The 27,572-nt window shown below is 44.7% G+C and overlaps 1 pseudogene; it reads left to right on the top strand.

Moving 5' to 3' along the window:
• The window catches only part of LOC135529387 (netrin receptor DCC-like), a 197,934-nt pseudogene that overhangs the window by 109,155 nt on the left and 61,207 nt on the right, over positions 1 to 27,572 (top strand).

Here is a 27,572-nt window from a genome sequence, read left to right as displayed (position 1 = left end):
GACCCAGGTGCAGACAGTGTTGAAGTGAGTGGCGCAGCAGTCTAAGGCATTGCAGCTCAGTGGTTGAGGCATCACGACAGACACCCTGGTTCGATTCCAGGCTGTATCACAACTGGCCGTGATTGGGGAGTCCCATAGGGCGTCGTCATCCGGGTTTGGCCGGGGGGTAGGTCGTCATAAGAATGTGTTCTTAACTGACTAAAGGTTAAAAAATATATTTTAAAATAGTTACACATTTTATATAAGGAGTGTCCGGGGGATATTTTACCTCTGTTCTTGATAAGAAATGACCATGTCAGACCATTTTCTTTTTAAATACAATAATACAATAACAGAGACAAATACAATAATATTAATTGGCTACACCATTAGTTTTCCTTCATACAACGTGTTCACATTGTGTTTACAACATGTTTACAACGTGTTCGCAACGTGTTTACAACGTGTTTAAAACTTGTTCACAACGTGTTCACAACGTGTTTAAAACGTGTTTAAATCATGTTTAAAACGTGTTTACAACGTGTTCACAACGTGTTTAAAACATGTTTACAACGTGTTCACATCGTGTTCACATCGTGTTCACAAAGTGTTTACAAAGTGTTTACAATGTGTTCACAACGTGTTCACAACTTGTTTAAAACGTGTTTACAACGTGTTTACAACGCGTGTTCTGCGTGTTTAAAACGTGTTTACAACATGTTTATAACGTGTTTACATCGTGTTCACAAAGTGTTTACAACGTGTTCACAAAGTGTTTACAATGTGTTCACATCGTGTTTACAACATGTTTGCAACGTGTTTAAAACGTGGTTACAACGTGGTTACAACGTGTTTACAGCGTGTTCACAACGCGTTCACAACGTGTTCACAATGTGTTTACATCGTGTTTACAACGTGTTTACAGCGTGTTTACAGCGTGTTTACAGCGTGTTTACAAAGTGTTTACGTGTATACAACATGTTTACATCGTGTTTACAATGTGTTTACATCGTGTTTACATCGTGTTTACAGCATGTTTACAAAGTGTTTACAACGTGTTCACAACGTGTTTACAACGTGTTTACAACGTGTTTACAACGTGTTCACATCGTGTTTACATCGTGTTTACATCGTGTTTACTTCGTGTTTACAACGTGTTTACATCGTGTTCAAAGTGTTTACATCGTGTTCACAACGTGTTTACAACGTGTTTACAATGTGTTTACAACGTGTTTACAACGTGTTCACAAAGTGTTTACAATGTGTTCACATCGTGTTCACAAAGTGTTTACATCGCATTTACAACGTGTTCACATCGTGTTCACAAAGTGTTTACAACGTGTTTACAATGTGTTTACAACGTGTCGGGGTAAATTGCAGGCAGTAGATTTGCCGTGGTAAATGAGGAAATGCATTATTTCAGTTGAATGATGGTCAAATAGCTAAACCCGCACTAAGTCTGCTCAACAAGCAAGATGAAACTATTCCTATGATAAAACCCACCAGCTGCTGAACGTATCATAACAGCGTTTTGGTAACAAGGAGGACTAAGATAACACCCACATCATCTTGTAGGGAGAGATAATCAGGTGACCAATAATGGTTGTAACGGAGATCAGCTGTGTAGGTGAATATAGCACTTATTGATGGTTTAACGAGAGATCAGCTGGCGATTATCTGGTTGCAATTGGTCCCTTTATGTCTGGCCAATTAAACGCCGCGATATGACATAGATGCAGAAAGTAAACAGCATGGGTACATTTCTGCGACAACGAAAGAGCGGTGAAGCGCGATGCTCAACTTGTCCTCTGTTGTCATGCCCTGGCTACCAGGCTGTGAACAGCGTGAAGCGAACCCGTGCACATGTACAGATTTAGTACTGTGTGTGACTGTCTCGCATCTCTCTCGTCTAAATATCTGTGGTGCTGCTCGTAGCAACGCCGTTTCACCGAGTCTACCTTTAAGGACAATGCAGCCTGTGCTGTGGCAGTTTACTGTACTTATGGGATACAATTAAACATCAGGATTAATTAAACCTCAAGATGAATTAAACCTCAGGATTAATTAAACCTCAGGATTAATTAAACCTCAGGATTAATTAAACCTCAGGATTAATTAAACCTCAGGATTAATTATGCCTCAAATCAGCATCAATGTGTGATGACGTGATGACAGAATTAGGACCGATGTTGTTTGTGGTATAAACTTGACCTCTGACCCTTACTTCCTGTTTCTCTCCTATCCTGATTGGCTGACAGCTCCCAGCTCCGCCCCCAAGGACCTGACGGTAATCAGTCGTGAGGGGAGACCCAGAGCTATTCTGATTAGCTGGCAACCCCCCATGGAGACGAACGGACGGATCATGGGTAAGAACAGAAGTGCTGTTACTGTCTCCACCCCGGACCCTTTATCTAGTCTATAGTACTGTCTCCACCCTGGACCCTTTATCTAGTCTATAGTACTGTTACTGTCTCCACCCTGGACCCTTTATCTAGTCTATAGTACTGTCTCCACCCTGGACCCTTTATCTAGTCTATAGTAATGTTACTGTCTCCACCCTGGACCCTTTATCTAGTCTATAGTACTGTTACTGTCTCCACCCTGGACCCTTTATCTAGTCTATAGTACTGTTACTGTCTCCACCCTGGACCCTTTATCTAGTCTATAGTACTGTTACTGTCTCCACCCTGGACCCTTTATCTAGTCTATAGTACTGTCTCCACCCTGGACCCTTTATCTAGTCTATAGTAATGTTACTGTCTCCACCCTGGACTCTTTATCTAGTCTATAGTACTGTTACTGTCTCCACCCTGGACCCTTTATCTAGTCTATAGTACTGTCTCCACCCTGGACCCTTTATCTAGTCTATAGTAATGTTACTGTCTCCACCCTGGACCCTTTATCTAGTCTATAGTACTGTTACTGTCTCCACCCTGGACCCTTTATCTAGTCTATAGTACTGTTACTGTCTCCACCCTGGACCCTTTATCTAGTCTATAGTACTGTTACTGTCTCCACCCTGGACCCTTTATCTAGTCTATAGTACTGTTACTGTCTCCACCCTGGACTCTTTATCTAGTCTATAGTACTGTTACTGTCTCCACCCTGGACCCTTTATCTAGTCTATAGTACTGTTACTGTCTCCACCCTGGACCCTTTATCTAGTCTATAGTACTGTTACTGTCTCCACCCCGGACCCTTTATCTAGTCTATAGTACTGTTACTGTCTCCACCCTGGACCCTTTATCTAGTCTATAGTACTGTCTCCACCCTGGACCCTTTATCTAGTCTATAGTACTGTCTCCACCCTGGACCCTTTATCTAGTCTATAGTACTGTCTCCACCCTGGACCCTTTATCTAGTCTATAGTACTGTTACTGTCTCCACCCTGGACCCTTTATCTAGTCTATAGTAATGTTACTGTCTCCACCCTGGACCCTTTATCTAGTCTATAGTACTGTTACTGTCTCCACCCTGGACCCTTTATCTAGTCTATAGTAATGTTACTGTCTCCACCCTGGACCCTTTATCTAGTCTATAGTACTGTTACTGTCTCCACCCTGGACCCTTTATCTAGTCTATAGTACTGTTACTGTCTCCACCCTGGACCCTTTATCTAGTCTATAGTACTGTTACTGTCTCCACCCTGGACCCTTTATCTAGTCTATAGTACTGTTACTGTCTCCACCCTGGACTCTTTATCTAGTCTATAGTACTGTTACTGTCTCCACCCTGGACCCTTTATGTAGTCTATAGTACTGTTACTGTCTCCACCCTGGACCCTTTATCTAGTCTATAGTACTGTTACTGTCTCCACCCTGGACCCTTTATCTAGTCTATAGTACTGTACTGTCTCCACCCTGGACCCTTTATCTAGTCTATAGTACTGTTACTGTCTCCACCCTGGACCCTTTATCTAGTCTATAGTACTGTTACTGTCTCCACCCTGGACCCTTTATGTAGTCTATAGTACTGTTACTGTCTCCACCCTGGACCCTTTATCTAGTCTATAGTACTGTTACTGTCTCCACCCTGGACCCTTTATCTAGTCTATAGTACTGTTACTGTCTCCACCCTGGACCCTTTATCTAGTCTATAGTACTGTTACTGTCTCCACCCTGGACCCTTTATCTAGTCTATAGTACTGTTACTGTCTCCACCCTGGACCCTTTATCTAGTCTATAGTACTGTTACTGTCTCCACCCTGGACCCTTTATCTAGTCTATAGTACTGTTACTGTCTCCACCCCGGACCCTTTATCTAGTCTATAGTACTGTCTCCACCCTGGACCCTTTATCTAGTCTATAGTACTGTTACTGTCTCCACCCCGGACCCTTTATCTAGTCTATAGTACTGTTACTGTCTCCACCCTGGACTCTTTATCTAGTCTATAGTACTGTTGCTGTCTCCACCCTGGACCCTTTATCTAGTCTATAGTACTGTTACTGTCTCCACCCTGGACCCTTTATCTAGTCTATAGTACTGTTACTGTCTCCACCCTGGACCCTTTATCTAGTCTATAGTACTGTTACTGTCTCCAACCTGGACCCTTTATCTAGTCTAAAGTACCGTCTCCACCTTGGACCCAAGCACTACCCTTCCCTTCTCCCATAGAAGACCCATAGTCCTCCTCTCCCTCCCTTCCTCTCCTTCTCCACCCCTCCTTTCCTCCCTTCCTCTCCTCCCCTCCTCCTCCCTTCCTCTCTTCCCCTCCTCCCCCTCCATTCCTCTTCCTCCACCCCTCCTCTTCCCCCACCCTACCCCCCTTTTCCTCCCCTATTCCCCCCTCCCCATCCTCTCCTTCTCCTCTCCACCCTTCTCCTTTCCTCAATGTTGTAAATCAGTCTCCAGTAAAGATCCTGATGACGACCGAAGTCAAACTACGGCCAATAGAGTGCTCCCTGCGGACAGAACTGTGTGTGTGGTAGATGGATGCTGTTTCCTTGTTCCCTGCTCCCCACACTAACTATGTGGGAACACAGTCAGTCATTCTGTCCTTTGGGACACAGTCAGTCAAATACCAGGCTTCTACTGCAATCTTTAAAGATTGTTTTAAGGCTGAATGACCTGGAAGGTATCAGGTTATCTCTGCTCGTTGTACTGAATGACCTGTAGTTTATCAGGTCATCTCTGCTCGTTGTACTGAATGACCTGTAGGGTGTCAGGTTATTTCTGCTTGTCGTACTGAATGACCTGTAGGGTGTCAGGTTATTTCTGCTTGTCGTACTGAATGACCTGTAGGGTATCAGGTTATTTCTGCTCATCGTAATGAATGACCTGTAGGGTGTCAGGTTATCTCTGCTCATCGTAATGAATGACCTGTAGGGTGTCAGGTTATCTCTGCTCGTTGTACTGAATGACCTGTAGGGTATCAGGTTATCTCTGCTCATCATACTGAATGACCTGTAGGGTATCAGGTTATCTCTGCTCGTCATACTGAATGACCTGTAGGGTATCAGGTCATCTCTGCTCATCATACTGAATGACCTGTAGGGTATCAGGTTATCTCTGCTCGTCATACTGAATGACCTGTAGGGTATCAGGTCATCTCTGCTCGTCGTACTGAATGACCTGTAGGGTATCAGGTTATCTCTGCTCGTCGTACTGAATGACCTGTAGGGTATCAGGTTATCTCTGCTCGTTGTACTGAATGACCTGTAGTGTATCAGGTTATCTCTGCTCGTTGTACTGAATGACCTGTAGGGTATCAGGTCATCTCTGCTCGTTGTACTGAATGACCTGTAGGTTGTCAGGTCATCTCTGCTCGTCGTACTGAATGACCTGTAGTGTATCAGGTAATCTCTGTTTGTCGTACTGAATGACCTGTAGGGTATCAGGTTCTCTCTGCTCGTTGTACTGAATGACCTGTAGTGTATCAGGTTATCTCTGCTCGTCGTACTGAATGTTCATTTCTTGTGTTCCACATATTCTCTCCTGGTGTATAATGTCTCTAGTGATTACTTGTAAACAATAAAAATAACACTAATTGTGAAGATACCGCTGTTAATTCTGTAGACTGTAGACTACATGACTCAGCTACCTGTTATGATGTAGAGGTCTGTAGACTACATGACTCAGCTACCTGTTATGATGTGGAGGTCTGTAGACTACATGACTCAGCTACCTGTTATGATGTGGAGGTCTGTAGACTACATGACTCAGCTACCTGTTATGATGTGGAGGTCTGTAGACTACATGACTCAGCTACCTGTTATGATGTGGAGGTCTGTAGACTACATGACTCAGCTACCTGTTATGATGTAGAGGTCTGTAGACTACATGACTCAGCTACCTGTTATGATGTAGAGGTCTGTAGACTACATGACTCAGCTACCTGTTATGATGTGGAGGTCTGTAGACTACATGACTCAGCTACCTGTTATGATGTAGAGGTCTGTAGACTACATGACTCAGCTACCTGTTATGATGTAGAGGTCTGTAGACTACATGACTCAGCTACCTGTTATGATGTGGAGGTCTGTAGACTACATGACTCAGCTACCTGTTATGATGTAGAGGTCTGTAGACTACATGACTCAGCTACCTGTTATGATGTGGAGGTCTGTAGACTACATGACTCAGCTACCTGTTATGATGTGGAGGTCTGTAGACTACATGACTCAGCTACCTGTTATGATGTAGAGGTCTGTAGACTACATGACTCAGCTACCTGTTATGATGTAGAGGTCTGTAGACTACATGACTCAGCTCGTGTGCAATTCCTCTCTTCCCCTCCTCCCCCTCCATTCCTCTTCCTCCACCCCACCTCTTCCCCCACCCTACACCCTTTTCCTCCCCTATTCCCCCTTCCCCATCCTCTCCTTCTCCTCTCCACCCTTCTCCTCTCCTCAATGTTGTAAATCAGTCTCCAGTAAAGATCCTGATGACGACTGAAGTCAAACTACGGCCAATAGAGTGCTCCCTGCGGACAGAACTGTGTGTGTGGTAGATGGATGCTGTTTCCTTGTTCCCTGCTCCCCACACTAACTATGTGGGAACACAGTCAGTCATTCTGTCCTTTGGGACACAGTCAGTCAAATACCAGGCTTCTACTGCAATCTTTAAAGATTGTTTTAAGGCTGAATGACCTGGAAGGTATCAGGTTATCTCTGCTCATCGTACTGAATGACCTGGAAGTTATCAGGTTATCTCTGCTCGTCGTACTGAATGACCTGGAAGTTATCAGGTTATCTCTGCTCGTCGTACTGAATGACCTGGAAGGTATCAGGTTATCTCTGCTCATCGTACTGAATGACCTGGAAGTTATCAGGTTATCTCTGCTCGTCGTACTGAATGACCTGGAAGGTATCAGGTTATCTCTGCTCATCGTACTGAATGACCTGTAGGGTATCAGGTTATCTCTGCTCGTTGTACTGAATGACCTGTAGGGTATCAGGTCATCTCTGCTCGTTGTACTGAATGACCTGTAGGGTATCAGGTCATCTCTGCTCGTTGTACTGAATGACCTGTAGTGTATCAGGTAATCTCTGTTTGTCGTACTGAATGACCTGTAGGGTATCAGGTTCTCTCTGCTCGTCGTACTGAATGACCTGTAGGGTGTCAGGTTATCTCTGCTCATCGTACTGAATGACCTGTAGGGTGTCAGGTTATCTCTGCTCGTCATACTGAATGATCTGTAGGGTATCAGGTCATCTCTGCTCATCATACTGAATGACCTGTAGGGTATCAGGTCATCTCTGCTCGTCGTACTGAATGACCTGTAGGGTATCAGGTTATCTCTGCTCATTGTACTGAATGACCTGTAGGGTGTCAGGTTATCTCTGCTCGTCATACTGAATGACCTGTAGGGTATCAGGTCATCTCTGCTCATCATACTGAATGACCTGTAGGGTATCAGGTCATCTCTGCTCGTCGTACTGAATGACCTGTAGGGTATCAGGTTATCTCTGCTCATTGTACTGAATGACCTGTAGTGTATCAGGTTATCTCTGCTTGTCGTACTGAATGACCTGTAGGGTGTCAGGTTATCTCTGCTTGTCGTACTGAATGACCTGTAGGGTGTCAGGTTATCTCTGCTTGTCGTACTGAATGACCTGTAGGGTGTCAGGTTATTTCTGCTTGTCGTACTGAATGACCTGTAGGGTGTCAGGTTATCTCTGCTTGTCATACTGAATGACCTGTAGGGTGTCAGGTTATCTCTGCTCATCGTACTGAATGACCTGTAGGGTGTCAGGTTATCTCTGCTCGTCATACTGAATGACCTGTAGGGTATCAGGTCATCTCTGCTCATCATACTGAATGACCTGTAGGGTATCAGGTTATCTCTGCTCGTCATACTGAATGACCTGTAGGGTATCAGGTCATCTCTGCTCATCATACTGAATGACCTGTAGGGTATCATGTTATCTCTGCTCATTGTACTGAATGACCTGTAGTGTATCAGGTTATCTCTGCTCGTCGTACTGAATGACCTGTAGGGTATCAGGTTATCTCTGCTCATCGTACTGAATGACCTGTAGGGTGTCAGGTCATCTCTGCTCGTCATACTGAATGACCTGTAGGGTGTCAGGTTATCTCTGCTCGTTGTACTGAATGACCTGTAGGGTATCAGGTCATCTCTGCTCGTCATACTGAATGACCTGTAGGGTGTCAGGTTATTTCTGCTTGTTGTACTGAATGACCTGTAGGGTGTCAGGTTATTTCTGCTCGTCGTACTGAATGACCTGTAGGGTATCAGGTTATCTCTGCTCGTCGTACTGAATGACCTGGAAGGTATCAGGTTATCTCTGCTCATCGTACTGAATGACCTGTAGGGTGTCAGGTTATCTCTGCTCATCGTACTGAATGACCTGTAGGGTGTCAGGTTATCTCTGCTCATCGTACTGAATGACCTGTAGGGTATCAGGTTATCTCTGCTCGTCGTACTGAATGACCTTTAGGGTGTCAGGTTATCTCTGCTCGTCGTACTGAATGACCTGTAGGGTGTCAGGTTATCTCTGCTCATCGTACTGAATGACCTGTAGGGTATCAGGTTATCTCTGCTCGTCGTACTAAATGACCTGTAGGGTGTGAGGTTATCTCTGCTCATCGTAATGAATGACCTGTAGGGTATCAGGTTATCTCTGCTCGTCGTACTGAATGACCTGTAGGGTGTCAGGTCATCTCTGCTCTTCATACTGAATGACCTGTAGGGTGTCAGGTTATCTCTGCTCGTCATACTGAATGAACTGTAGGGTATCAGGTCATCTCTGCTCGTCATACTGAATGACCTGTAGCGTGTCAGGTTATTTCTGCTTGTCGTACTGAATGACCTGTAGGGTGTCAGGTTATCTCTGCTCGTTGTACTGAATGACCTGTAGGGTATCAGGTCATCTCTGCTCGTCATACTGAATGACCTGTAGGGTGTCAGGTTATTTCTGCTTGTTGTACTGAATGACCTGTAGGGTGTCAGGTTATTTCTGCTCGTCGTACTGAATGACCTGTAGTGTATCAGGTCATCGCTGCTCGTTGTACTGAATGACCTGTAGGGTATCAGGTCATCTCTGCTCGTCATACTGAATGACCTGTAGGGTGTCAGGTTATTTCTGCTTGTCGTACTGAATGACCTGTAGGGTATCAGGTTATCTCTGCTCGTCGTACTGAATGACCTGTAGGGTGTCAGGTTATTTCTGCTTTTCGTACTGAATGACCTGTAGGGTATCAGGTTATCTCTGCTCGTCGTACTGAATGACCTGTAGGTTGTCAGGTCATCTCTGCTCGTCGTACTGAATGACCTGGAAGGTATCAGGTTATCTCTGCTCATCGTACTGAATGACCTGTAGGGTATCAGGTTATCTCTGCTCGTTGTACTGAATGACCTTTAGGGTGTCAGGTTATCTCTGCTCATCGTACTGAATGACCTGTAGGGTGTCAGGTTATCTCTGCTCATCGTACTGAATGACCTGTAGGGTATCAGGTTATCTCTGCTCGTCGTACTGAATGACCTTTAGGGTGTCAGGTTATCTCTGCTCGTCGTACTGAATGACCTGTAGGGTGTCAGGTTATCTCTGCTCATCGTACTGAATGACCTGTAGGGTATCAGGTTATCTCTGCTCATCGTACTGAATGACCTGTAGGGTATCAGGTTATTTCTGCTTGTCGTACTGAATGACCTGTAGGGTATCATGTTATCTCTGCTCATTGTACTGAGTGACCTGTAGGGTATCAGGTTATCTCTGCTCGTTGTACTGAATGACCTGTAGTTTATCAGGTCATCTCTGCTCATCGTACTGAATGACATGTAGTGTATCAGGTCATCTCTGCTCGTTGTACTGAATGACCTGTAGGGTATCAGGTCATCTCTGCTCGTTGTACTGAATGGCCTGTAGGGTATCAGGTCATCTCTGCTCGTCGTACTGAATGACCTGTAGTGTATCAGGTCATCTCTGCTCGTTGTACTGAATGACCTGTAGTGTATCAGGTCATCTCTGCTCGTTGTACTGAATGACCTGTAGGGTATCAGGTCATCTCTGCTCGTTGTACTGAATGACCTGTAGTGTATCAGGTCATCTCTGCTCGTCGTACTGAATGTTCATTTCTTGTGTTCCACATATTCTCTCCTGGTGTATAATGTCTCTAGTGATTACTTGTAAACAATGAAAATAACACTAATTGTGAAGATACCGCTGTTAATTCTGTAGACTGTAGACTACATGACTCAGCTACCTGTTATGATGTGGAGGTCTGTAGACTACATGACTCAGCTACCTGTTGATTCTGTTATGATGTAGAGGTCTGTAGACTACATGACTCAGCTCGTGTGCAATAGCATGACGTAAGGTTCCCTGGAACATGACTAAGAGCATAAAATTAAAAAGATAAGTAAACCAAAACAGTTGTTGCAGCGGAGATGATTCCTCAGCCGGCGTGTTGTCTTTGTGACCTGCCAGGCTACATGTTATTCTACATTGGACAAAACTCTAGCCTGGTCACAGATCTGTTTTGTGCTGTCTTGTCAACTCCTATAGTAATTGTCAAGGTTTGTTACTTAGACTCTCTCTGTGTTGTTATCTTTCTAACACACCGGGCTATATCCTGTACTACACCCTGGATAAGAACATGCCTATAGATGACTGGGTTATGGTTAGGATTAAATCAGTCTTCCTCTGTGTGTTGTTTCTCTACCAGGCTCTATCCTGTACTACACCCTGGATAAGAACATGCCTATAGATGACTGAGTTATGGTCAGGGTTAATCAGTCTTCCTCTGTGTGTTGTTTCTCTACCAGGCTATATCCTGTACTACACCCTGGATAAGAACATGCCTATAGATGACTGGGTAATGGAGAGTATCAGTGGAGACCGTCTGACCCACCAGGTGATGGACCTGAACCTGGACACCGTCTACTACTTCAGGATCCAGGCTAAGAATGCCAAGGGAGTGGGTCCCCTGTCAGACCCCATCCACTTCAGGACTAACAAAGGTACGGGATGAGCAGCCTATCGTTAACCTTTCTCACAGTTGCTTTCAGCCTATCGTTAACTTCTTGATACTACCCATCCCGTATCCGGGAACGTGAATACAGCCTCAAGCTCATTAGCATAACGCAACGTTAACGATTTCTGAAAATCGCAAATGAAATGAAAATAATATGCCTGCTCTCAAGCTTCACCTTTTCTTAACAACACTGTCATCTCAGATTTTCAAAATATGCTTTTGAACCATAGCAAATCAAGCATTTGTGTAAGAGTATTGCAAGCTAGCTTAGCATTTTGCGTAGCATTTAGCACGCAACATTTTCACAAAGACCAGATAACCAAATAAATAAAATAATTTACCTTTGAAGAACTTCGGATGTTTTCAATGAGGAGACTCTCAGTTACATAGCAAATGTTCAGTTTTTCCTGAAAGAATCTTTGTGTAGGAGAAATCGCTCCGTTTTGCACATCACATTTGGCTACCGAAACGAACCGAAAATTCAGTCACCAAAACGTCAAACTTTTTCCAAATTAAATCCATAATATCGACCGAAACATGGCAAACGTTGTTTGGAATCAATCCTCAAGTTGTTTTTTCACATATCTCTTCATTGATATGCCATTCGTGGAAGCCTGCTTTCGTCTCAGAATCCCATGGAAAAATACCAGCAGCTGAAAATGACGCACCAATTTCGACGGAGGACACCGGGCGGACACCTGGCAAATGTAGTCTCTTATGGTCAATCTTCCAATGATATGCCTACAAATACGTCACACTGCTTGCAGACACCTTGGGGAAACGATAGATAGGGCAGGCTCATTCCTGTCGCATTCACAGCCATATAAGGAGACAATGGAAAACAGAGCCTCAAAAATCCTGCTCATTTCCTGGTTGCAGTTTCATCTTGGTTTTGCCTGTAGCTCCTGTTCTGGGGCACTCACAGACAATATCCTTGCAGTTCTGGAAAATTCAGAGTGTTTTCTTTCCAAAGCTATCAATTATATGCATAGTCGAGCATCTTTTTGTGACAAAATATCTTGTTTAAAACGGGAACGTTTTTCATCCAAAAATGAAATAGCGCCCCCAGAGTTTCAAGAGGTTTTAACCTTTCTCACAGTTACTTTCAGCCTATCGTTAACCTTTCTCACAGTTGCTTTCAGCCTATCGTTAACCTTTCTCACAGTTGCTTTCAGCCTATCGTTAACCTTTCTCACAGTTGCTTTCAGCCTATCGTTAACCTTTCTCACAGTTGCTTTCAGCCTATCGTTAACCTTTCTCACAGTTGCTTTCAGCCTATCGTTAACCTTTCTCACAGTTGCTTTCAGCCTATCGTTAACCTTTCTCACAGTTGCTTTCAGCCTATCGTTAACCTTTCTCACAGTTGCTTTCAGCCTATCGTTAACCTTTCTCACAGTTGCTTTCAGCCTATCGTTAACCTTTCTCACAGTTGCTTTCAGCCTATCGTTAACCTTTCTCACAGTTGCTTTCAGCCTATCGTTAACCTTTCTCACAGTTGCTTTCAGCCTATCGTTAACCTTTCTCAAAGCTGCTTTCAGCCAACCAGTTAACTACCTTCTCCCCTGTCATCCTCACATCCAGTCCTGTTAACTACCTTCTCCCCTCTCATCCTCACATCCAGTCCTGTTAACTACCTTCTCCCCTCTCATCCTCACATCCAGTCCAGTTAACTACCTTCTCTCATCCTCACATCCAGTCCCGTTAACTACCTTCTCCCTCTCATCCTCACATTCAGTCCCCTTAACTACCTTCTCCCCTGTCATCCTCACATCCAGTCCCGTTAACTACCTTCTCTCATCCTCACATCCAGTCCTGTTAACCTCCCTTCTCCCCTGTCATCCTCACATTCAGTCCCCTTAACTACCTTCTCCCCTGTCATCCTCACATCCAGTCCCGTTAACTACCTTCTCTCATCCTCACATCCAGTCCCGTTAACTACCTTCTCCCCTGTCATCCTCACATCCAGTCCTGTTAACCACCTTCTCTCATCCTCACATCCAGTCCCGTTAACTACCTTCTCCTCTGTCATCCTCACATCCAGTCCCATTAACTACCTTCTCCCCTGTCATCCTCACATCCAGTCCCGTTAACTACCTTCTCCTCTGTCATCCTCACATCCAGTCCCATTAACTACCTTCTCCCCTGTCATCCTCACATCCAGCCCCGTTAACTACCTTCTCTCATCCTCACATCCAGTCCTGATTCACAGTTGGAGGAGTCTCTCACTAATTATTTCCTCTTGATTTCTGAAGTTAGATCCAGTCGCGTTAGCACACTGTTTGTCTTCATCACTGTAGGTCAATGGAAACGAGCTAATGCTGTGCTAATGCTACTTCATCACTGTAGGTCAAAAGAAACGAGCTAACGCTGTGCTAATGCTAATTCATCACTGTAGGTTAAGGGAAACGAGCTAAAGCTGTGCTAATGCTACTTCATCACTGTAGGTTAAAGGGAACGAGCTAACGCTGTGCTAATGCGACTTCATCGCTGTAGGTTAAGGGAAAAAGTGCTAATGCTACTTTATAACTGTAGGTCAAGGGAAACGGGCCAATGCTGTGCCTATGCTACAACATCACTGTAGGCTAAGGGAGATGAGCTAACGCTCTGCCAATGCTACTTCACCACTTTCGGTCAAGGAAAACAAGCTAACGCTAAGTAGCATCTCCCCCGCTAATCTAGTCCTGCAGGAGAACATTAATTAATGTGCTGTTTAGCATCCGTTGCACACAGTGAACAGTGAACGGAGGTCCCAAGTAGATCTGTCACGCTCTGACCTTAGATATCTCTGTTTTCTTTATATTTTGGTTAGATCAGGGTGTGACGAGGGTGGGTATGATAGTTTTTTTATTGTGTAGGGTTTTTGTATGTCTAGGGTTTTGTAGGTCTAGGTAATTTGTATGTCTATGGTGGACTGATATGGTTCCCAATTAGAGGCGGCTGTTTATCATTGTCTCTGATTGGGGATCATATTTAAGTAGCTATTTTCCATTTTGTGTTGGTGGGTTCTTGTCCTATGTTTATTTGCCTGTCTGCACTATCCATATAGCTTCACGGTTCGCTTTGTTAGTTTGTTCAGTGTTTCGTTCTTCAATAAAGAAGAATGTTCGCATACCACGCTGCACCTTGGTCCGATCCTTACGACGAACGTGACAGAAAAACCCACCACAAAAGGAACAAGCAGCGGGTTAATGAGGAGTGGATATCCTGGGCCCGGGAGAAAGATGAGTGGAGGACATCCTGGACTTAGGAGGAGGTAATGGCAGGGGACAAGACCCTGCCATGGAAGCAGGTGGAGAGGTGGAATGGTGACGATATGAGGGGACACGGTTAGCACGGAAGCCCGAGAGGCAGCAACAATAAAACATTTTGGGGGGGGTAACACGAGGAGATTGGCTGAGGCAGGTTGGAGACCTGAGCCAACTCCTCGTGCTTACCATAGGGTACAGTGGTACTGGTCAGGCACCGTGTTATGCGCTCTATTCCAGCTCCTCGCATTGGCCGGGCTAGAATGGGCATCCAGCCAGGACGGATGGTGCCGAGTCAGCGCTTCTGGTCTCCAGTACACCTCCTTGGACCAGGATATCCTGCGCCGGCTCTGCACACTGTGTCTCCGGACTGGGGACTGTCGCTGGAGACCCCGGACTGAAAACCGTCGCTGGAGGTCCTGGACTGGGGACCGTCACTGGGGAACGTCGCTGGAGGCCCCGGACTAGGGACTATCACTGGGGACCGTCGCTGGAGGCCCTGGACTGGGGACCGTCACTGGATACCCCGAACTGGGGACCGTCGTTGGAGACCCCGGACTGAAAACCGTCGCTGGAGGCCCTGGACTGGGGACCGTCACTGGGGAACGTCGCTGGAGGCCCCGGACTAGGGACTGTCACTGGGGACCGTCGCTGGAGGCCCTGGACTGGGGACCGTCACTGGGGAACGTCGCTGGAGGCCCTGGACTAGGGACCATCACTGGGGAACGTCGCTGGAGGCCCCGGACTGGGGACCGTCGCTGGAGCGTGGCGGCGCATTGGAGATCCAGAACAAAGAGCTGGCTCAATACGTCCTGGCTGGATGCCCATTCATGGAGACACCGTGCGCATCTCTGCATAACACGGTGCCTGACCAGTTACACGCTCCCAACAAGGAGGCCAAGGTGCAGCGTGATTGGAATAAATTCTTATTTTATTAAAACGAAGAGCACTAAACAAACAAAGCAACAAAACGACCGTGAAGCTATAAACAACTAGTGCTGACATGCAAATAACCATAGACAATAACCCACAAAACCAAAATGGAAAAATGGCAACCTAAATAGGATTCCCAATCAGAGACAACGATAAACAGCTGCCTCTGATTGGGAACCAATTCAGGCCACCATAGACCTACATTTACCTAGACAATACCAAAACCCCATAGATGTACAAAAAACCCTAGATAAGTCAAAACACACATACCACCTTCGTCACACCTGACCTAACGAAAATAATAAAGAAAACAAAGAGGTCAGGGCGTGACACATATCCTGGGCCAGTGTTCATAAAGCATATCAAAGAGCTGAACAAGGATCAGTTTTGCCTTTATACATAGATTATTCTGAATAGGCTGATATAATATAATAATCTGATCCTAGATCAACGCTCCTATTTTTATAACGCTTTAAGAATACGGTCTCTAGTTAAATAACTAATCAAGCTCAGATATCTGATCTATTATCATGGCAATGAACATTTACAGTAAATGATAGAGAACCTCTGTTACAAGTTTTCAATATGAATCATTGTTATTATGTCTTACTGTAGTTGAGCTGTCAGAAAATGTATTTAATTGCTGGTCTGCATTTATACATGTCATTCTCCTCAGCTCACTTCTGTGGGTGTTCAGTGCTTTGAGCCTTTTGTATCCTATTGAGGAAATGGAATTTAGAGTGTCGATCAAATGTAATAGAATAAGGGACAAGAGAGCAAGAGATTTTTAAAAAGCTATTCATTATTCATATATACATATTGTTACAGTTACATTACATTTTTAGATAGAAGAGAGGCGCTGTGAAACAAGATGTTATTTATCTGCTTTTTTTTAAAGCTAACCCTGCTTTTTTAAAGCTAACCCTGCTTTTTTAAAGCTAACCCTGCTTTTTTTAAAGCTAACCCTGCTTTTTTAAAGCTAACCCTGCTTTTTTAAAGCTAACCCTGCTTTTTTTAAAGCTAACCCTGCTTTTTTTAAAGCTAACCCTGCTTTTTTAAAGCTAACCCTGCTTTTTTAAAACTAACCCTGCTTTTTTTAAAGCTAACCCTGCTTTTTTTTTAACCCTGCTTTTTTAAGCTAACCCTGCTTTTTTAAAGCTAACCCTGCTTTTTTAAAGCTAACCCTGCTTTTTTAAAGCTAACCCTGCTTTTTTAAAGCTAACCCTGCTTATTTTAAAGCTAACCCTGCTTTTTTAAAGCTAACCCTGCTTTTTTTAAAGCTAACCCTGCTTTTTTTTAAAGCTAACCCTGCTTTTTTTAAAGCTAACCCTGCTTTTTTAAAGCTAACCCTGCTTTTTTAAAGCTAACCCTGCTTTTTTTAAAGCTAACCCTGCTTTTTTTTTTTAAAGCTAACCCTGCTTTTTTTTTTAAAGCTAACCCTGCTTTTTTTAAAGCTAACCCTGCTTTTTTAAAGCTAACCCTGCTTTTTAAAGCTAACCCTGGTTTTTTCCTGAGTGGAGGCTCTATACAGCTCTTACTAAGCGACGCATTAAATCTCTTGTTTTTGGTTTGGCCATAGTGAAGAAACCCATCTGGTGCTGCATGTCTGTTGGAAGGAAATGCAAATAGACACACACATGTTTCCTAGAAAGACTGGAAGACAAAGTAGTCCATTTCTCCTCAACCCTCAACCGTAAAAGTCATTGATGCATGTTGTAGATGTTAGTTCTGTGCGGTAGGTTGTTGGATCGAATCCCGAGCTGACAAGGTGAAAATCTGTCGTTCTGCCCCTGAACAAGGCAGGGCAGAACAAGGCAGAACCCACTGTTCCTAGGCCGTCGTTGTAAATAAGAATTTGTTCTTAACTGACATGCCTAGTTAAATAAAGGTTCAAAAAAATGTAAAGGGCAAGGCGTGTTGCTTTGTTTTGAGCTGCAGCTTTACTAGATCTTTCTTTGCTTACTAAGATTTGTTTACTAAGAACAGGCAGCAAACAAATTGGGTGGCTGTTAGAGCCAGCAGAGGGTGCTTTACTATATTTAGGTAGTGGAATTACTTTACCTTCCTTCCACGCCTGTGGACAAACGTTCCTTTTGGCTTCGGTTAAAGGCATCGGGGTGGTGATGGTCTGTTAGCATTCTCAATAGTTTTCCATCTAGGTTGTCTATACCAGGTGCCGTATCGTTATTGATGGATATCAAATGTGTCTACACCTCCTCCCCATATACTTGACCACATTTTAATTATTAGATCCTCTCTCTGTCTCTGTCTGTCTGTCTGTCTGTCTGTGTCTCTCTGTGTCTCTCTGTGTCTCTCTCTCTCTCTCTCTCTCTCTCTCTCTCTCTCTCTCTCTATCCCATGACAATCTTCACCACTAAATTGTTATTTCTCTCTCTCTCTCCCCCCTCTTTCTTTCCCCATGTATACCTCTCTTTCTCTATCCCACTCTCTTTCTCTCTTTCAGTGGAACATCCAGACAAGATGGCCAACGATCAAGGTAAGAAGCCACACACAAACACAGAACCACACAAACACAGACCCACACAAACACAGACCCACACAAACACAGACCCACACAGACACAGACCCACACAGACCCACACAGACACAGACCCACACAGACACAGACCCACACAGACACAGACCCACACAGACACAGACCCACACAGACACAGACCCACACAGACAGAGACCCACACAAACACAGACCCACACAGGCACAGACCCACACAGACCCACACAGACACAGACCCACACAGACACAGACCCACACAGACCCACACAGACACAGACCCACACAGACACAGACCCACACAAACACAGACCCACACAGACCCACACAGACACAGACCCACACAAACACAGACCCACACAGAACCACACAAACACAGACCCACACAAACACAGACCCACACAGACACAGACCCACACAGACCCACACAGACACAGACCCACACAGACCCACACAGACACAGACCCACACAGACACAGACCCACACAAACACAGACCCACACAGACCCACACAGACACAGACCCACACAGACACAGACCCACACAGACTGTCACAAGGATGATTGTGCCATTTGTAACCATTAACATCTCCATAATTGCACTGCTTCCTATGAGGACAGAAATACAGGAACTGTTGATCCATACTCCCTCTGACATCACTTCTAGCAGGTGAAGGGTACTAAGGCCTCGTTATCTTCAGGGAACAGGGAATGAAGGCCAATTAGCTGGCTGTTTTAATAAAGCATTACCACCATGAAAAAAAAGGAAATTCAAATCTCTTTTTTTTTCCTCTCTTTCTCTCAAATTAAAACATGAAACAGACGTCCTCTCGCCTCTGATAATTCCCCGTTAGAAAATCTCAATTGGAAATGGGTTTCTAATTGAACCCTTGGAGTGGTAAATTGTATTCGTAGAGAATGGTGTGTGTGTGTGGGTGGGGGGGGGGGAGCTGAGAGGCGCGGAGGCACCTTTTGCTATTTTTAAAGACGATAGCGGGTGTTAAATGTCAGAGGACTGCAGTCATTTCAATGTTTTGAGGTACAATCAGAACCCCAATGGGCCGTGGTCAAAAGTAGTTCACTGTATAGGGAATAGGGTGCTATTTTGGAACATAACCACTGGCCATGGCCGAATACCCGTACATGTGTGTCCTAAATAGTAAGCCGTTTGAGTATGCGGGAAAATAAATACAGTTTAATATAGTAAAATACATTCTATACATAGGCCACGTAAGGTTTCTTAAATCGAGTAAACTTTTTGAAATGGCCCCTGGATGTCCTACTCATTTCGGCGTTGTTGACAACAGCTGATCAAATTAGACACGGGCCTGTGCTTCCCGAAATCAACGAATGGCGGGACACGACGCAATCAGAGTATAGTTGAAATGCCAGGATGTAATACTGATCTCAGATCTTCATCTTAGTGGAATTAGATGAAGACGTTTCCACAATGCATTGGAAGAGGTGGGCTGCTAGTGATGGGCTCTAGTTCTGTTCAAGGAACCAACAACACAACTAGGCTATTTAATTGGTAAGATGCCCGAAGCTTCTGAAGGTGAGGTTCGAATGTAGGCTAAGTAGTTTTTTGGTTCTACTTATTAAAATGACCACAGTCTTGATTGCATCGTAGGCTACATCTTGGAAAAAACAAGTCTTTTCTATTCGATTTTTTTGCCAAAATTGATTTTTCGTTTTCTCATTGAAAAGTGTTATATTGTTATATTGGCCTTCCTCGGAGCTTTTTAAACTAAACAATTTTTTTGATTTCTGAATATGTCTGCACCGGGGATTCGGATGTGGCTGGCGGTGGTATTAATGTCAAATCAAATCAAATTTATTTTTATAGCCCTTCGTACATCAGCTGATATCTCAAAGTGCGGTACAGAAACCCAGCCCAAAACCCCAAACAGCAAGCAATGCAGGTGTAGAAGCACGGTGGCTAGGAAAGACTCCCTAGAAAGGCCAAAACCTAGGAAGAAACCTAGAGAGGAACCAGGCTATGTGGGGTGGTCAGTCCTCTTCTGGCTGTGCCGGGTGGAGATTATAACAGAACATGGCCAAGATGTTCAAATGTTCATAAATGACCAGCATGGTCAAATAATAATAAGGCAGAACAGTTGAAACTGGAGCAGCAGCACGGCCAGGTGGACTGGGGACAGCAAGGAGTCATCATGTCAGGTAGTCCTGAGGCATGGTCCTAGGGCTCAGGTCCTCCGAGAGAGAGAAAGAGAGAAAGAGAGAATTAGAGAGAGCACACTTAAATTCACACAGGACACCAAATTGGACAGGAGAAGTACTCCAGATATAACAAACTGACCCTAGCCCCCCGACACATAAACTACTGCAGCATAAATACTGGAGGCTGAGACAGGAGGGGTTAGGAGACACTGTGACCCCATCCGAGGACACCCCCGGACAGGGCCAAACAGGAAGGATATAACCCCACCCACTTTGCCAAAGCACAGCCCCCACACCACTAGAGGGATAACTTCAACCACCAATGTCATGTTTATCAAGCCATTTAATTTGAATGGATTGTTTTAGTCGATTAAGCTTGGCAACCCTATTTAGTGATTTAATTTTTGGATCTAACCTTTAGAGGTCACTCTGATCTCTGTTCCCACTGATCAGTGCTTTAGTTTATAATGTTGTTGTCCACCTTTAGAGGTCACTCTGATCTCTGCTCCCACTGATCAGTGCTTTAGTTTATAATGTTGTTGTCCACCTTTAGAGGGCACTCTGATTGTCCAGTGGTTCAGAATTTGCACTGTACCAGACTGTCCACTATTTTTCCACCTGTGCAATGCCCTTTTGATTTGATCAGTTGAAAAGTGTTGGTGTGTGTACTAGGCTATTTTGATTTAATTTCTATATGTTACAACACTATGGTTACACTGATATATAATATATATATATATGGTAAACTGGTACCAAATCATCTGTCTCTGTCTTCAGTCCTTATTAAATAGGATAGATGGACTATATGGTCTACAGTATAGGTTGAATGTGATAGTCTGTCTATAACCAGCCTGAGTAGGTCTATAACCAGCCTGAGGAGGTCTATAACCAGCCTGAGGAGGTCTATAACCAGCCTGAGGAGGTCTATAACCAGCCTGAGGAGGTCTATAACCAGCCTGAGGAGGTCTATAACCAGCCTGAGGAGGTCTATAACCAGCCTGAGGAGGTCTATAACCAGCCTGAGGAGGTCTATAACCAGCCTGAGGAGGTCTATAACCAGCCTGAGGAGGTCTATAACCAGCCTGAGGAGGTCTATAACCAGCCTGAGGAGGTCTATAACCAGCCTGAGGAGGTCTATAACCAGCCTAAGGAGGTCTATAACCAGCCTGAGTAGGTCTATAACCAGCCTGAGGAGGTCTATAACCAGCCTGAGGAGGTCTATAACCAGCCTGAGGAGGTCTATAACCAGCCTGAGAAGGTCTATAACCAGCCTGAGGAGGTCTATAACCAGCCTGAGGAGGTCTATAACCAGCCTGAGTAGGCCTATAACCAGCCTGAGTAGGTCTATAACCAGCCTGAGGAGGTCTATAACCAGCCTGAGGAGGTCTATAACCAGCCTGAGGAGGTCTATAACCAGCCTGAGTAGGTCTATAACCAGTCTAAAGAGGTCTATAACCAGCCTGAGTAGGTCTATAACCAGCCTGAGGAGGTCTATAACCAGCCTGAGGAGGTCTATAACCAGCCTGAGGAGGTCTATAACCAGCCGAGGAGGTCTATAACCAGCCTGAGGTCTATAACCAGCCTGAGGAGGTCTATAACCAGCCTGAGGAGGTCTATAACCAGCCTGAATAGGCCTATAACCAGCCTGAGGAGGTCTATAACCAGCCTGAGGTCTATAACCAGCCTGAGGAGGTCTATAACCAGCCTGAGGAGGTCTATAACCAGCCTGAGTAGGTCTATAACCAGCCTGAGGAGGTCTATAACCAGCCTGAGGAGGTCTATAACCAGCCCGAGGAGGTCTATAACCAGCCTGAGGTCTATAACCAGCCTGAGGAGGTCTATAACCAGCCTGAGGAGGTCTATAACCAGCCTGAGTAGGTCTATAACCAGCCTGAGGAGGTCTATAACCAGCCTGAGTAGGTCTCGATAACACCATTTGGTTGAATGTGATAGTCTGTCTATCTCCATTCCTATTCTATTCAGAGTTTAGACAAATTAATCAAATTGGAAATTAGCTATTTATCAGGCTGGTTAATGTGATGCCTGCACTTACACATGATAGGTGCAGTGTAATGTGTTGTTTTACAAGGTCAGTCATAGTAGTATGATAGGTGTTGTTTAACAGGGTCAGTCATAGTAGTATGATAGGTGTTGTTTTACAGGGTCAGTCATAGTAGTATGATAGGTGTTGTTTTACAGGGTCAGTCATAGTAGTATGATAGGTGTTGTTGTACAGGGTCAGTCATAGTGGTATGATAGGTGTTGTTTTACAGGGTCAGTCATAGTGGTACGATAGGTGTTGTTTTACAGGGTCAGTCATAGTAGTATGATAGGTGTTGTTTTACAGGGTCAGTCATAGTAGTATCATAGGTGTTGTTTTACAGGGTCAGTCATAGTAATATGATAGGTGTTGTTTTACAGGTCAGTCATAGTTGTATAATAGGTGTTGTTTTACAGGGTCAGTCATAGTTGTATGATAGGTGTTGTTTTACAGGGTCAGTCATAGTTGTATAATAGGTGTTGTTTTACAGGGTCAGTCATAGTAGTATGATAGGTGTTGTTTTACAGGGTCAGTCATAGTAGTATGATAGGTGTTGTTTTACAGGGTCAGTCATAGTAGTGTGATAGGTGTTGTTTTACAGGGTCAGTCATAGTGGTATGATAGGTGTTGTTTTACAGGGTCAGTCATAGTAGTATGATAGGTGTTGTTTTACAGGGTCAGTCATAGTAGTATGATAGGTGTTGTTTTACAGGGTCAGTCATAGTTGTATGATAGGTGTTGTTTTACAGGGTCAGTCATAGTTGTATGATAGGTGTTGTTTTACAGGGTCAGTCATAGTTGTATGATAGGTGTTGTTTTACAGGGTCAGTCATAGTAGTATGATAGGTGTTGTTTTACAGGGTCAGTCATAGTAGTATGATAGGTGTTGTTTTACAGGGTCAGTCATAGTAGTATGATAGGTGTTGTTTTACAGGGTCAGTCATAGTTGTATGATAGGTGTTGTTTTACAGGGTCAGTCATAGTTGTATGATAGGTGTTGTTTTACAGGGTCAGTCATAGTTGTATGATAGGTGTTGTTTTACAGGGTCAGTCATAGTAGTATGATAGGTGTTGTTTTACAGGGTCAGTCATAGTAGTATGATAGGTGTTGTTGTACAGAGTCAGTCCCAGTAGTGTGATAGGTGTTGTTTTACAGGGTCAGTCATAGTTGTATGATAGGTGTTGTTTTACAGGGTCAGTCATAGTAGTGTGATAGGTGTTGTTTTACAGGGTCATAGTAGTGTCATAGGTGTTGTTGTACAGGGTCATAGTAGTGTGATAGGTGTTGTTTTACAGGGTCAGTCATAGTAGTGTGATAGGTGTTGTTTTACAGGGTCAGTCATAGTAGTGTGATAGGTGTTGTTTTACAGGGTCAGTCATAGTAGTATGATAGGTGTTGTTTTACAGGGTCAGTCATAGTAGTATGATAGGTGTTGTTTTACAGGGTCAGTCATAGTAGTATGATAGGTGTTGTTTTACAGGGTCAGTCCCAGTAGTGTGATAGGTGTTGTTTTACAGGGTCAGTCCCAGTAGTATGATAGGTGTTGTTTTACAGGGTCAGTCATAGTAGTATGATAGGTGTTGTTTTACAGGGTCAGTCATAGTAGTATGATAGGTGTTGTTTTACAGGGTCAGTCATAGTAGTATGATAGGTGTTGTTATACAGGGTCAGTCATAGTAGTATGATAGGTGTTGTTTTACAGGGTCAGTCATAGTAGTATGATAGGTGTTGTTTTACAGGGTCAGTCATAGTAGTATGATAGGTGTTGTTGTACAGGGTCAGTCATAGTAGTGTGATAGGTGTTGTTGTACAGGGTCAGTCATAGTAGTATGATAGGTGTTGTTTTACAGGGTCAGTCATAGTAGTATGATAGGTGTTGTTCTACAGGGTCAGTCATAGTAGTATGATAGGTGTTGTTGTACAGGGTCAGTCATAGTAGTATGATAGGTGTTGTTCTACAGGGTCAGTCATAGTTGTATGACAGGTGTTGTTTTACAGGGTCAGTCATAGTTGTATGATAGGTGTTGTTCTACAGGGTCAGTCATAGTTGTATGATAGGTGTTGTTTTACAGGGTCAGTCATAGTTGTATGATAGGTGTTGTTTTAGAGGGTCAGTCATAGTATGATAGGTGCAGTGTAATGTGGTGTTTTACAGGGTCAGTCATAGTAATATAGCGCCCATGAAACAAATATCTCTCACATGTGGAAACAGACACACGCACACGCATACACAACGGGCTCTCACACTTGCCTGGTTACCCAGACTCCTTGTTCTGGCCAAACGCTATGCTCCCCCCGGGAGTTAGTTTCTTCTCCTCAATGAGTCAGGATCTGAGTATCTCCCTGACCCTTCACCCAATGCCAATGCATTCGGAGCCTTCTGATTGGTCCAGAAACCGATGGGTTGGGCCAGCGCCAGAACACACATTGGCTAAGGCGGCGGTATGGAAATTCGTCATATGGTTTTGATACTGTAATTGGTTAAAGACAATCCAGTTGCTGATGACTTTGTTTGGTGCAACGCACCTCATGTCTATTGTCATCATAAACGACTTTAATGATGGAAGTCTCAGACTGAAGTCTGTAGTGAACCCCTGAGTCATCAGGCTACTCTGACTGAAGTCTGTAGTGAACCCCTGAGTCATCAGGCTACACTGACTGAAGTATGTAGTGAACCCCTGAGTCATCAGGCTACTCTCAGACTGAAGTCTGTAGTGAACCCCTGAGTCATCAGGCTACTCTCAGACTGAAGTCTGTAGTGAACCCCTGAGTCATCAGGCTACACTGACTGAAGTATGTAGTGAACCCCTGAGTCATCAGGCTACTCTTAGACTGAAGTCTGTAGTGAACCCCTGAGTCATCAGGCTACTCTGACTGAAGTATGTAGTGGACCCCTGAGTCATCAGGCTACTCTCAGACTGACGTCTGTAGTGAACCCCTGAGTCATCAGGCTACTCTCAGACTGAATCTGTAGTGAACCCCTGAGTCATCAGGCTACTCTGACTGAAGTATGTAGTGGACCCCTGAGTCATCAGGCTACTCTCAGACTGACGTTTGTAGTGAACCCCTGAGTCATCAGGCTACTCTGACTGAAGTATGTAGTGGACCCCTGAGTCATCAGGCTACTCTCAGACTGACGTCTGTAGTGAACCCCTGAGTCATCAGACTACTCTGACTGAAGTCTGTAGTGGACCCCTGAGGCATCAGGCTACTCTGACTGAAGTCTGTAGAGAACCCCTGAGTCATCAGGCTACTCTCAGACTGAAGTATGTAGTGAACCCCTGAGTCATCAGGCTACTCTGACTGAAGTCTGTAGTGAACCCCTGAGTCATCAGGCTACTCTCAGACTGAAGTCTGTAGTGAACCCCTGAGTCATCAGGCTACTCTCAGACTGAAGTCTGTAGTGAACCCCTGAGTCATCAGGCTACTCTCAGACTGAAGTCTGTAGTGAACCCCTGAGTCATCAGGCTACTCTCAGACTGAAGTCTGTAGTGAACCCCTGAGTCATCAGGCTACTCTCAAACTGAAGTATGTAGTGAACCCCTGAGTCATCAGGCTACTCTCAGACTGAAGTCTGTAGTGAACCCCTGAGTCATCAGGCTACTCTCAGACTGAAGTCTGTAGTGGACCCCTGAGTCATCAGGCTACTCTGACTGAAGTATGTAGTGAACCCCTGAGTCATCAGGCTACTCTCTGACTGAAGTCTGTAGTGAACCCCTGAGTCATCAGGCTACTCTCAGACTGAAGTCTGTAGTGAACCCCTGAGTCATCAGGCTACTCTCAGACTGACGTCTGTAGTGAACCCCTGAGTCATCAGGCTACTCTCAGACTGAAGTCTGTAGTGAACCCCTGAGTCATCAGGCTACTCTGACTGAAGTCTGTAGTGAACCCCTGAGTCATCAGGCTACTCTGACTGAAGTCTGTAGTGAACCCCTGAGTCATCAGGCTACTCTCAGACTGAAGTCTGTAGTGAACCCCTGAGTCATCAGGCTACTCTGACTGAAGTCTGTAGTGAACCCCTGAGTCATCAGGCTACTCTCCGACTGAAGTCTGTCGTAAACCCCTGAGTCATCAGACTACTCTCAGACTGAAGTATGTAGTGAACCCCTGAGTCATCAGGCTACTCTCAGACTGACGTCTGTAGTGAACCCCTGAGTCATCAGGCTACTCTGACTGAAGTCTGTAGTGAACCCCTGAGTCATCAGGCTACTCTCAGACTGAAGTATGTAGAGAACCCCTGAGTCATCAGGCTACTCTGACTGAAGTCTGTAGTGAACCCCTGAGTCATCAGACTACTCTCAGACTGAAGTCTGTAGTGAACCCCTGAGTCATCAGGCTACTCTCAGACTGAAGTATGTAGTGAACCCCTGAGTCATCAGGCTACTCTGACTGAAGTCTGTAGTGAACCCCTGAGTCATCAGGCTACTCTCCTAGACTGAAGTCTGTAGTGAACCCCTGAGTCATCAGGCTACTCTCAGACTGAAGTATGTAGTGAACCCCTGAGTCATCAGGCTACTCTGACTGAAGTCTGTAGTGAACCCCTGAGTCATCAGGCTACTCTCAGACTGAAGTCTGTAGTGAACCCCTGAGTCATCAGGCTACTCTGACTGAAGTCTGTAGTGAACCCCTGAGTCATCAGGCTACTCTCAGACTGAAGTCTGTAGTGAACCCCTGAGTCATCAGGCTACTCTCAGACTGAAGTATGTAGTGAACCCCTGAGTCATCAGGCTACTCAGACTGAAGTCTGTAGTGAACCCCTGAGTCATCAGGCTACTCTCAGACTGAAGTATGTAGTGAACCCCTGAGTCATCAGGCTACTCTGACTGAAGTCTGTAGTGAACCCCTGAGTCATCAAGCTACTCTCAGACTGAAGTCTGTAGTGAACCCCTGAGTCATCAGGCTACTCTCAGACTGAAGTATGTAGTGAACCCCTGAGTCATCAGGCTACTCTGACTGAAGTCTGTAGTGAACCCCTGAGTCATCAGGCTACTCTCAGACTGAAGTCTGTAGTGAACCCCTGAGTCATCAGGCTACTCTGACTGAAGTCTGTAGTGAACCCCTGAGTCATCAGGCTACTCTCAAACTGAAGTATGTAGTGAACCCCTGAGTCATCAGGCTACTCTCAGACTGAAGTCTGTAGTGAACCCCTGAGTCATCAGGCTACTCTCAGACTGAAGTCTGTAGTGGACCCCTGAGTCATCAGGCTACTCTGACTGAAGTATGTAGTGAACCCCTGAGTCATCAGGCT

Source organism: Oncorhynchus masou, unplaced genomic scaffold (assembly GCF_036934945.1).
Source record: "Oncorhynchus masou masou isolate Uvic2021 unplaced genomic scaffold, UVic_Omas_1.1 unplaced_scaffold_1155, whole genome shotgun sequence".
In the NCBI taxonomy this organism is placed as follows: domain Eukaryota; kingdom Metazoa; phylum Chordata; class Actinopteri; order Salmoniformes; family Salmonidae; genus Oncorhynchus; species Oncorhynchus masou.
Note: the sequence above shows the minus strand (reverse complement) of the source record. Positions and strands in the feature narration are given on the sequence as shown.